Consider the following 12,161-nt stretch of genomic DNA (forward strand, 5'->3'; position numbering starts at 1 on the left):
AGTGGCATTATTTAAAGTGGCTTTGTTTAAAGTGACTACTGATCCATTTACTGAAGTGGCCAGTGATTGGGTCGCAATGTAGGCAGCAGCCTCTCTGAGTTAGTAATTGCTGTTTAGCAGTCTGATGGCCTTGAGATTGAGAGACTGAAAAACAGCTTCTGTCCCAGCTTTGATGCACCTGTACTGACCTCGCCTTCTGGATGGTAGCGGTGTGAACAGGCTGTGGCTTGGGTGGTTGTTATCCTTGATGATCTTTTTGGCCTTCCTGTGACATTGGGTGCTGTAGGTGTCATGGAGGGTAGGTAGTTTGCCCCCAGTGATGCGTTGTGCAGACCGCACCACCCTCTGGAGTGCCTTGCGGTTGAGGGCGGTGTAGCTTCCGTACCAGGCTGCTCTCGATTGTGGATCTGAAAAAGTTAGTCAGGGTTTTGGGTGACAAGGCAAATTTCTTCAGCCTCCTTTTTTTATTTCACCAGGTAGGCCATTTGAGAACAAGTTCTCATTTAAAACTGCGACCTGGCCAAGATAAAGCTAAGCAGTTCGACAAAAAAACAACAGAGTTAAACGTGGGATAAACAAAAGTACAGTCAATAACACAATAGAAAAATCTGTATACAATGTGTGCAAATTGAGTAAGGAGGTATGGCAATAAATAATCCATTGTAGCAAAGTAATTACAATTTAGCAAAATAAAACTGGAATGATAGATGTGCAAGTAGAAATACTGGTGTGCAAAAGAGCAAAAAAATAAATGAAACAATATGGGGAGGAGGTAGGTAGTTGGATGGGCTATTTACAGATAGGCTGTGTAAAGCTGCAACGATCGGTAAGCTGCTCAGATAGCTGATGCTTAAAGTTAGTGAGGGAGATATAAGTCTCCAACTTCAGCGATTTTTGCAATTCAATATCCAGTTTGGCTACAAATGAATAATTGATATGTTGCATTCACGTCTCAAACAAAAGAGAACAGAGAACACATGCGTGTTCGTGACCATGTAAGATTTTCGAATCGGGGTCATAATACTAGTGATGGGAATTCCGTCTCTTTTCAGTGAGCCGGCTCGTTTGGCACCCAAACAGCTCTTTAAAAAATATATGTTTTGTATTTGTATTGCAAAACTGTATTGTAACAGTTTGCGATAGTTTGACTATGATTGGTGTTAAAACAATTATAATTAAATTATTAAATGAAATCATACTCTACGTTAACCACAATGTATTTAAAAATGCATTGCTTTGTTATGAAAAGGAATGCTATTAAACATTTGCATTTAAAGTATAACTTTTTAATGTATGTCAACAAAGTGCATATAAATCTAACCATTCAAAATGAATACAATCTGAACAGCATAATAGAATATTGCACCATATCAAAGAAAAATAAATAACAATTTGCAAAACTGCAGCATCCCACAAATTGAAATAAATGTAAAAAAGAAGGATGGTATTACACGTGCATTTAAAGTAGAAATTGTTTAATGTATATAAACAAAGTGCATATAAAAGTAACAATTCAAAACGAACAATCTGAACAACATAATTATAGGATATTGCACCATATCAAAGAAAAATAAATAACAATGTGCAAAACTGCAGCATCCCACTTAAAACATTAAACTGGTCCCTCTTTTCTCTCTCTTCTTTATTGCAATGTTATAACCATCAGCACACAGCAATGCTGACCATATTTAGTTTTTATGAGAGATTTGCATTCTTCTCTCAGCTCCTCCAAATTGTATCGGACCTCCATTATGGCATCTGCTGAGGGATTCCTTTGTGCGGCATCCCCTGTTGCTCTCTCATCAAACAGCATCCAAACAGCAGACGTTTGTGGCACTATTGCTGGTGCTTCTGCTCCATCTGATCCCTCTTCTTTCTGTTGCCCTGGTGCCTGAGCCAGCTGACTGCTGGGGCTGTCCCTCCCTGCTGCTGAGGTTATTCTTTGAAGATCATTCGCTCTGGCATCACTGAAGGCTAACTTCTTAAACCTGGGGTCAGGTGCAGCGGTTTCTGATAGCACGTGATTATATTCCATTCTGTGGAACTTTCTGTCCATTGATGAACATAGCGTGTCCATCAACTCTGTCACATGTCCTTAGGTTACATTTGCTTCTCTCTGGCAGCTGGCTGGGATTCGCTGCAGACCTTTACACAAGAGTATCATTTTTGAGGCTGTCACAACTGAAAAGAGAGAACAGTAACTTATTAATTCAGGTTCATGTTTTGCCTACTGATACTACATTCTCATCTACTACTCATATACATATATAATACTGGATTAAATAATGATGTTGTAATAACTGTTTCCTGTACCTCTCTCCACCTGCTCAAAGGGTTCCAGGACTATGCACACCTCCTCCACCATCTCCCATTCCTCTTGGGTCAGAGCATCAACAGGTGCATTGACAATGGCCAGGGTAGAGATGATGGCATCCTTTGACTCAAGAAACCACTTCAACATATAAAATGTTGAATTCCACCTTGAATTCCAGTCTTGTTTAGGCCTCAGCTCAGGCATCCCCATCTGGCGTTGTGTAGACTAGTTTTTCAGCACCTACTGTGCTCCTGTGGAAGTATTTCACAGCTGCTTTCACTTTGTCCACAGTGGGCTTCATCACCTTCAGAGCATCTCTTAAAATCAGGTTGATTGTGTGGGCAAGAAATGGATAATGGGTCCATTTAAACATTTTTCATGACCTTGGTTATGTTAGCTACATTGTCGCTAACACAACATACCACTTTTCCATCTACTTGTCATTCTCTGGCCACTCACAACAGTTCCTCTGCCAAGTTCTCTGAGGTGTGTCTGTCGCTGAACTCAAAGCAGTCCAGAATACAGCTAGACATCGAAAAATCTTCGATGAAGTGACATGTAACCGACATGTAAGAAGTGGTTACCCTTGATGTCCAGCAGTCAGTGGTAAGGCAAACTGCAGTAGCTTTTTGGACTCTTTCCCGCACTGAAGCCTGTGTGCTTTCGTAAAGTTGTGGAATACGTGATTTTGAAAGGGTTTTCCTGCTTGGAATTGTGTACATTGGATTTAGACTATTGATATGATTTCTAAAACCTCTGTCTTCCACGATCGAAAATGGCTGGAAATCGGTGGCAATCATTTTAGCCAATGCAATATCAATTTGGCCTTGTTTTTCTACAGACATATACATTGGCATAAACTGGTCCATAGAAGACTGCGTTGCTGTGGGTCGCGGAGTAGGCCTACTTGATTGAGTGGATACATCTCCACGTGTGGTCGTGCTGGCTCCACCACTATCACTAGTAGGCCCGCTAGCTTCTCGAAGCTCCGCTACAGCTAGCTTCACAGTGTCACAACTTCCACCGAAGTCGGTTCCTCTCCTTGTTCGGGCGGCATTCGGCGTCACCGGTTTTCTAGCCATCGTCGATCCACTTTTCATTTTCCATTTGTTTTGTCTTGTTTTCCTACACACCTGGTTCTCATTTCCCTCATTAAGTATTGTGTATTTAACCCTCTGTTCCCCCCATGTCTTTGTGTGGAATTGTTTGTTGTAAGTGCTTGTGCACATGTTTACTGGTGCGCGACGGGTTTTGTTATTCTTTATGCCGTTGGTTTTACAATTAAACTGCTCCGGCTATTACCTAGTTCTGCTCTCCTGCGTCTGACTTCCCTGCCACCAGTGATGCATCCCTTACACACAGTTGGGTGCACAGTTCAACATATGCCAGTGTAGGTTGTGTGTAGATGAGATTTTGTTTTGGCAAATTCTACACTGTGCTCTAACATTGTCTATATTATTAAAATGCATCCAAATGCTACTGTGCTTCCGACTCATTTTCCAGCTGTTGTATTCACAGCTGTAATTCCTCTCTCTCCTCGGCTGCTAAGTGTGTGACTGTGAGTGAGTTGGCTCGGCCCTCCTTCACGCATCTTTGGTTCATTGGTTGACACTACGTGTCTGATTGACAGGAACAACAGGTGAGGCTTAGTCTGAGCAGACAGTCAGAACGAATCTGTGTGCGCTTGAGCATTTAGGCCTATACTATTTTATATTTTTTCGTTCTTTGAATTAGTTAATTATATTCGTTTAAATCTTTTTATTAGTCATATCTTCATTTTTTATTTATTTTTATAAATAGATTCGGCTCTTCTGATATGCGAGCCAGCTCCCAACGTTCATCTTCAAGAGCCGGCTCTTAGAGCCGACTCGTTCTTCGCAAGCGACTACATAATACCGCAAACTGTTCGGACTTTCCAACCATTTTCATAAGAACAAGCGCTCTGACGATCATGCCTCATCTTGGAGAAACAACTTTAGCGCTGCACCCTTCCACCACAGCAAGCGGGAAAGCCCCTCCCTACCTTCAGGCTATGTTGAAACCCAACACCCCAACCCGAGCGTACTCTTCAAGGAGTATCGTTTGTTGGTAGTTTCTACAGTTTTGGCACTACAGATGCCAGCGGAAGGCAAATAGTAATACGTATGTCAGACTTTAGTAGTTCTAATAATAATGTATCTATGTATCATTTCCCACATATCCTAAGGTCACTAACATCACACAAAGTGTGAACCTGATTATGTTTACATTTGATGTGGAATCTAATACTGTGCACAGACAACATGGAATAGAGGTTATTAAATAAGAATGGAATGGTCTGTATATTCACACGGTTATAGTGGAGTTCTGAAAGCTTGCGAAAACGAAACTTTGTACCATCTGATTCTAGGCTCTCCAATTACTTGCACTTCAATGTCTACTCCACCAGATGGTTCCACCAGTACAGGATACACAGGCACTGATACTATGGTTGTAAGAGAAAGAAAGAGAGATAGAGAAAGTACCATTTTCCCATTGATATCTATTTTTAACCCAACTACTAGCCAGAGACACATGACATGATGCACTAGCATAGGACGGCTAACGCTAATAACATTAGTGACAGAGATGAGATGTTAGTCTTCAGAATACCAATAAAGTGACTAACTCAATCTCTAGCTCATCTGTTTGGCTGCCCAACGGTAGTGACTCTGACTCCTTAGGTCCTAGTCAGAAGGGCCTCACAAGTTTTCCATTGTCTAATCATCACCCAACCAAGCCCTTCCCACGAGCAATCCTGATCTCTGACTGGGTGACTGAGTGAGAGTCCTTGCCTTGGTGCTCTCTCCTTGGTGGTAGTAGCCTCTGCAGCAGCTACAGAGCTGTTGTTTGCTGTGTTTCTCTATTAGATTAGAGCCAGGAATGCTGTCTCCAGGTCAGTTTCAAAACACAGTCTGCTCTTTAACCACTGTGTTTGTTTTCTTTGCCCCACACTACGGTGTAACGCTCCATCATGCGACACCTCTGAGGTCAAGGATACCAGGCTACCTCATAACCTGGTAACCTCTGCGGTTAGAAAAATGTCTCGTTCATTAAGACCAGGTGCATTATAGTCTCGAAACCTGATCATAGGCAACAATGACTATAGGATCTGGTTTCAATGGTAGACTCTTTTGGCATAGAGGAGCTACGTCACTGCCTCCGTCACTACTTTATCCCCTTGAACAAAATACAAAATAGTAGCTAGCAAGATGGAGTTATTTTTAATGAGTGCATTTCACAAGTGGCTAGTTTGCATCCTACTTTCACTAAAACCTACAGTAAAGGTTTTGCCTGCAAACTTTGGTTTTGAATCACGACGTTCTGGCATGTCTGTCCCAGTGCCGCATGATTTTTGGGGAGAGGTGTCTGTCTGAAGAGGGTCCACCCCAATTTTTCCCCCTTATCAAAGTTGCCAAAAGAGACCTTATAGTCACTGTTGCCCAGGGTCGGGTTTTTGAGACTAAGTGCAGTAGGGAACGTATAATAACCAACCATTTGAATCATTTCCAGCTCTGCAAAGTTGTGTGTGTCATCTGGTTCATAGACAAACAACAGAAATGAATTGTAAATTAATTTCAGCTCTGGCATTTGGTAAGCTGGAGGTTGGGAGACATAATGTTGGGAGACAGAATGTTGGTGCGTGTGTGCATGCCTGCATAAATGTGTGTATCTGTGTGTGAGCGAGCGTGCGAGTGTGTGTGTGCATGCATGTGTGAGAGAGCTCAGGATTATGCAACCTAACCTACCAGAACCTTCTGACCAGAACTCATCAGCTGGTGGCATTGGGGCTGCTGGGGCACTGTGGCCAAATACATGTCCAACAAAATACATTTGAAAGGAACTGTTTTGCAGGGAACAGAACAGAACGCAGTCTGTGGAAAAGTGTCGAAGGAAAACGCAGGCAAGAGACTTAAGGGAGGGAGTGGGGACTGCATACTGCATAGGGTTCCTGGTGCAGTATTTTGGACATGATTTGGATATTGATGGCTTTTTACCTGGCCCAGACTCAATCAGTCCTGTGGTGGCCTCATCCAAATGGCAAAATGGATGGTTCTAGCACTGCAGAGAAGTCACTCTTACTGACTCTTTCAGTGTGCTCTCTCATGAAACCCTCTCAAATTCCTTACTGGTTAGTGATGCCTTACAATCAAAATGAAATGAATTGTATTGGTCACATACACATGTTTAGCAGATGTTATTGCGGGTGTAGCGAAATGCTTGTTCTTCGAGCTCCGACAATGCAGTAATATCTAACAAGTAATATCTAACTGTTTCACAACATATACCCAAAATACACGTACATCTAAGTAAGGAATGGATTAAGAATATAGATAAACTCAGCAAAAAAAGAAACGTCCTCTCAATGTCAGCTGCGTTTATTTTCAGCAAACTTAACATGTGTAAATATTTGTATGAACATAACAAGATTCAACAACTGAGACATAAACTGAACAAGTTCCACAGACATGTGACTAAGAGAAATGGAATAATGTGTCCCTGAACAAAGGGAGGAGGGGGGTCAAAATCAAAAGTAACAGTCGGTATCTGGTGTGGCCACCAGCTGCATTAAGTACTGCAGTGCATCTCCTCCTCATGGACTGCACCAGATTTGCCAGTTCTTGCTGTGAGATGTTACCCTACTCTTCCACAAGCACCTGCAAGTTCCCGGACATTTCTGGGGGGACTTGCCCTAGCCCTCACCCTCCGATCCAACAGGTCCCAGACGTGCTCAATGGGATTGAGATCTGGGCTCTTCGCTGGCCATGGCAGAACACTGACATTCCTGTCTTGCAGGAAATCACGCACAGAACGAGCAGTATGGCTGGTGGCATTGTCGTGCAGGAGGGTCATGTCAGGATGAGCCTGCAGGAAGGGTACCACATGAGGGAGGAGGATGTCTTCCCTGTAACGCACAGCGTTGAGATTGCCTGCAATGACAACAAGCTCAGTCCGATGATGCTGTGACACACCGCCCCAAACCATGACGAACCCTCCACCTCCAAATCAATCCCGCTCCAGAGTACAGGCCTCAGTGTAACGCTCATTCCTTCAACGATAAACGCGAATCCGACCATCACCCCTGGTGAGACAAAACCGCGACTCGTCAGTGAAGAGCATTTTTTGCCAGTCCTGTCTGGTCCAGCGACGGTGGGTTTGTGCCCATAGGCGACGTTATTGCCGGTGATGTCTGGTGAGGACCTGCCTTACAGCAGGCCTACAAGCCCTCAGTCCAGCCTTTTTTAGCCTATTGCGGACAGTCTGAGCACTGATGGAGGGATTGTGCGTTCCTGGTGTAACTCTGGCAGTTGTTGTTGCCATCCTGTACCTGTCCCGCAAGTGTGATGTTCTGATGTACCGATCCTGTGTAGGTGTTGTTACACGTGGTCTGCCACTGCGAGGACGATCAGCTGTCCATCCTGTCTCCCTGTAGCTCTGTCTTAGGCGTGTCACAGTATGGACATTGCAATTTATTGCCCTGGCCATATCTGCAGTCCTCATGACTCCTTGCAGCATGACTAATGCACATTCACGCAGATGAGGAGGGACCCTGGGCATCTTTCTTTTGATGTTTTTCAGAGTCAGTAGAAAAGCCTCTTTAGTGTCCTAAGTTTTCATAACTGTAACCTTAATTGCCTACCGTCTGTAAGCTGTTAGTGTCTTGACGACCGTTCCACAGGTGCATGTTCATTAATTGTTTAAGGTTAATTGAAAAAGCATGGGAAACAGTGTTTACACCCTTTACAATGAAGATCTGTGAAGTTATTTGGATTTTTATGAATTATCTTTGAAAGACAGGGTCCTGAAAAGGGGACTTTTTTGTTGTTGTTGCTGAGTTTACATATATGTCAAAGTGGCATTGGACTAAGATACAGTGGCATAGTATAGAATACAGTATATACATATGAGATGGGTGATGCAATATTTACACACAATTAAAGTGACTAAGATACCGTAGAATAGTATTGAGTACAGTTTATACATATGAGATGAGTAATTCAAGATACGGAGACGTTATTAAAGTGGCTAGTGTTTCATTTCCTTGAAGTGGCCAGTGATTCCTAATCTATGTGTCATGTTGGTATGAATGATTCGGGAGATCGGCGCTGGAATGCGTAATAGGGTTTTTTATACCCAAATTACAGCGTGCCGTGTAAAGGCACAGGGACGAAGACCAAACAAACACTATACAAAACACAGGGTTGAAACCCAAACAAAAGAGCGAGGAGTACCTCGAATAAATAACACAAGAGCACAATGATTAACACACGGGACGAGACCCATAATCATCTGCGCAATCCACAACGGCACAAAAGCCAAAACACACAGCACAGGTTCTCACACGCACCAACGGACATTGTAACAATAATCGACAGGACAATGGTAAACCAAGGACACACTTATACAATTACTAATCACTGGGAATAGGGGCCAGGTGTGCGCAATGAAAGTTCCGGAGGGTACCTTGTCACTATGTCTATTGGCAGCTGCCTCTGATGTGCTGGAGATGGCTGTTTAACAGTCAGTAGTGTAGTATAGAATATAATACAGTATATACATATGAAATGGGTGATGCGACATGTAAACGCAATTTAAAAGTGACTAAGATACCGTAGAATAGTGTGGAGTGCAGTTTATACATATGTAATGCTAAATACGGAAACATTATTAAAGTGGCTAGTGATCCATTTCTAAAAGTGGCCAGCGATTCCTAATCTATTTCTATAGACAGCCACCTCTGATGTGCTAGTGATGGCTGTTTAGCAGTCTGATGGCCTTGAGATAGAAGCTGTTTTTCAGTCTCTCGGTCCCAGCTTTGATGCACCTGTACTGACCTCGCCTTCTGGATGATTGCGGGGTGGACAGGCAGTGGCTCGGGCAGTTGATGTCCTTGATGATCTTTTTGGCCTTCGTATGACATCGGGTGCTGTAGGTGTCATGGAGGGCTGGAAGTCACTGAATACTGAGTACATAATAGTCTCTGCCTGGTACTCGTTACACGCTAGGCCTACTGTTGAGTTGTATATGTCAGAAGTAGGAGTTGCTTCTGGCCCTCTCACTAATTGACAGTAAAACAGAGGATGCCTTCTAATTGTATTTCCCCAAATTGAATCTGAGGTATTCAACACCTCACTGGGAGAAATACTGACTCCATTGTTTGCCCATGTTGCTGTCACTAACTCACAGCGTGGTGTTTGGACTATAGAGACACCAGATTCCCTCTGTTCCCCAATGGTTAATGTTGTATTGTCTCACCCAATGTCAACATGCAAGGAAATTAGGTCTAATTGCTAGACTGAGAAACAAGTAATTTACAGATAATGGCGTATGACTCTCATCCAGCACCCAGCTGGTTTAGATTAGCATCAGCCACAGAGGGCTGAGTTAGTGCACCTCTCTTCCCAAATGAAGACACAATTTGGGCTTCACACACAAGGCTAATTCTTAGCACGCTAGGCAACTGAGAAGCATTAGAGATGCTATACTCCTTCATTAGAGATTGTAAGGAAAAAAGTGGGAGAATTTAGTACAACATTCGTATGTTGATGGCGAAGCAAAGCTTTGGTCTTTCCAACCAGATGCTAACATTGCAGCAGAATGTACTGTGTCTTGGATGTGACCATGAGTAAAAGATCCTGAGGCCTTTTAGTACAGGTTATGGTGCAATGGTGGTTAACTTTGTACTTGTGCACATTCTCTGAGTCTGAGCAATGCAAACATTTTGCTAACAGCCATCCACTGGCATGTGAGGGAGGATAGGGCCTCATCATACTCACTCCAAGACCCAACTCAACCTATGTATATTGTTAGATCTGTGTAGTTCACAACCAATGAAGGCAGTGAAGGCTTTTGTGTGCACTTTGTACATTGTTTGACAGGCTGTCATTCAAAGGTATCCCTTGAACACAGTAGACACATTCATTGTAGATTCATTGTGCAGTTTATTTGACAGGTAGTCAAGCTATTAAAATATGTTTCTATGTCAGGTACAGCAATTCCTCTTTTTAAAATGTCATCTTACAGGTTCAGGTTCACTGGGCTAGTAAAGGGCCCCTGGCTCCCTCCAAGGGACTCCCACTGGTCTTGGATCAGGGCCCAAGTCTCACCAGTAGTGACTTTATCTCATGATGATCACCAGCCCGTCAGCTGCAGAAAATGGCCCTACACACATGCGCACGCACACACGCACACACACACACACACATCCCCCCTAGCCTCATGTCCATGTATCTGTCAGGAGCCTGATATATCCTCCCCCATCCCCTGTTCCCCCCATTCCCTGTTTCCCCCCATCCCCTGTTTCCCCCATCCCCTGTTCCCCCTAACCCCTGTTCCCCCTAACCCCTGTTCCCCCATTCCCTGTTCCCCCATCCCCTGTTCCCCCATCCCCTGTTCCCCCCATCCCCTGTTCCCCCCATTCCCTGTTCCCCCTAACCCCTGTTCCCCCATCCCCTGTTCCCCAACCCCTGTTCCCCCCGTCCCCTGTTCCCCCCGTCCCCTGTACCCCCGTCCCCTGTTCCCCCGTCCCCTGTTTCCCCCATCCCCTGTTCCCCCATTCCCTGTTTCCCCATAACCCCTGTTCCCCCTAACCCCTGTTCCCCCATCCCCTGTTCTCCCCATTCCCTGTTCCCCCCATCTCCTGTTCCCCCCATTCCCTGTTCCCCCATCTCCTGTTCCCCCCATTCCCTGTTCCCCCCATTCCCTGTTCCCCCATCTCCTGTTCCCCCCATTCCCTGTTCCCCCTGTTCCCCCATCCCCTTTTCCAAACCATCCCCTGTTCCCCCATCCCCAGTCCCCCCATCCCCTGTCCCCCCCAACCCCTATTCCCCCCATCCCCTGTTCCCCCTAACCCCTGTTCCCCCCATCCTCTGTTCCCCCCAACCCCTGTTCCCCCCATCCCAGGCGAGATTTGTTGAATTACAGCCCGAGGAGCAGCTAGCTGGAGCTCTTAGCTAATAAAGTCCAGACCTCGGAGAGACGCTAGCCCACAGTCTCCTTCTTTTCTATTGTCTTTGGAGGCAACCAACCATCCATCATGTGTCATTAAATCCCTGCGTGGCTCTATCACGTTACACTGCGAAACCAGGCCACTCGAGTAATATGAAATCAATAGAAATATGCATGGTGGTATTATTACCAAAATATTTTTCAAAATATGCATGGTTGATAACCTGAGATGAAGCTAAAAGCCGTTTCAAACCACAGACCCTCCGTCTGAAGCCTGGTCCTCTCATAGATGTGTTGACTGGTTGGAAGATCTCTGGGCATTGAGAAACGATGAGGCTTCAATGTCAGCCACAATGCTAGATTCCCTCAGCTGCAATGTGAATACACACCACTGTACCTTCTCTGTTACCTATTAAAATCATTGGTAAACTTTCTCAAGTTACTGTAACTGACCAAAAGACACCGCAAATATGGAAATTAACCAAGACCGAATAGTAGTCTCTTAAACAGTAACAGTCCGTGGGTAATGGTTACCACACATCGTTTATCAAAGACCTTCAATACACAGGCTTCCTGACATGTTTTTGGCCCTGAGCTCTGTGTGTGTGTGTGTGTGTGTGTGTGTGTGTGTGTGTGTGTGTGTGTGTGTGTGTGTGTGTGTGTGTGTGTGTGTGTGTGTGTGTGTGTGTGTGTGTGTGTGTGTGTGTGTGTGTGTGTGTGTGTGTGTGTGTGTGTGTGTGTGTGTGTGTGTGTGTGTGTGTGTGGCGGGGTATCAACACGGTTTGTGTTTGCCTCCCGCCATGCTGCAGGACTGGTCGTTTCGAGTTCTGCCTTGCCTTTAAAGGCCTTCCTACTGCGGTTGCTGCGGTAACCACCTTAT

The sequence above is a fragment of the Salmo salar genome, chromosome 19 (assembly GCF_965601325.2).
Source record: "Salmo salar chromosome 19, fSalSal1, whole genome shotgun sequence".
In the NCBI taxonomy this organism is placed as follows: domain Eukaryota; kingdom Metazoa; phylum Chordata; class Actinopteri; order Salmoniformes; family Salmonidae; genus Salmo; species Salmo salar.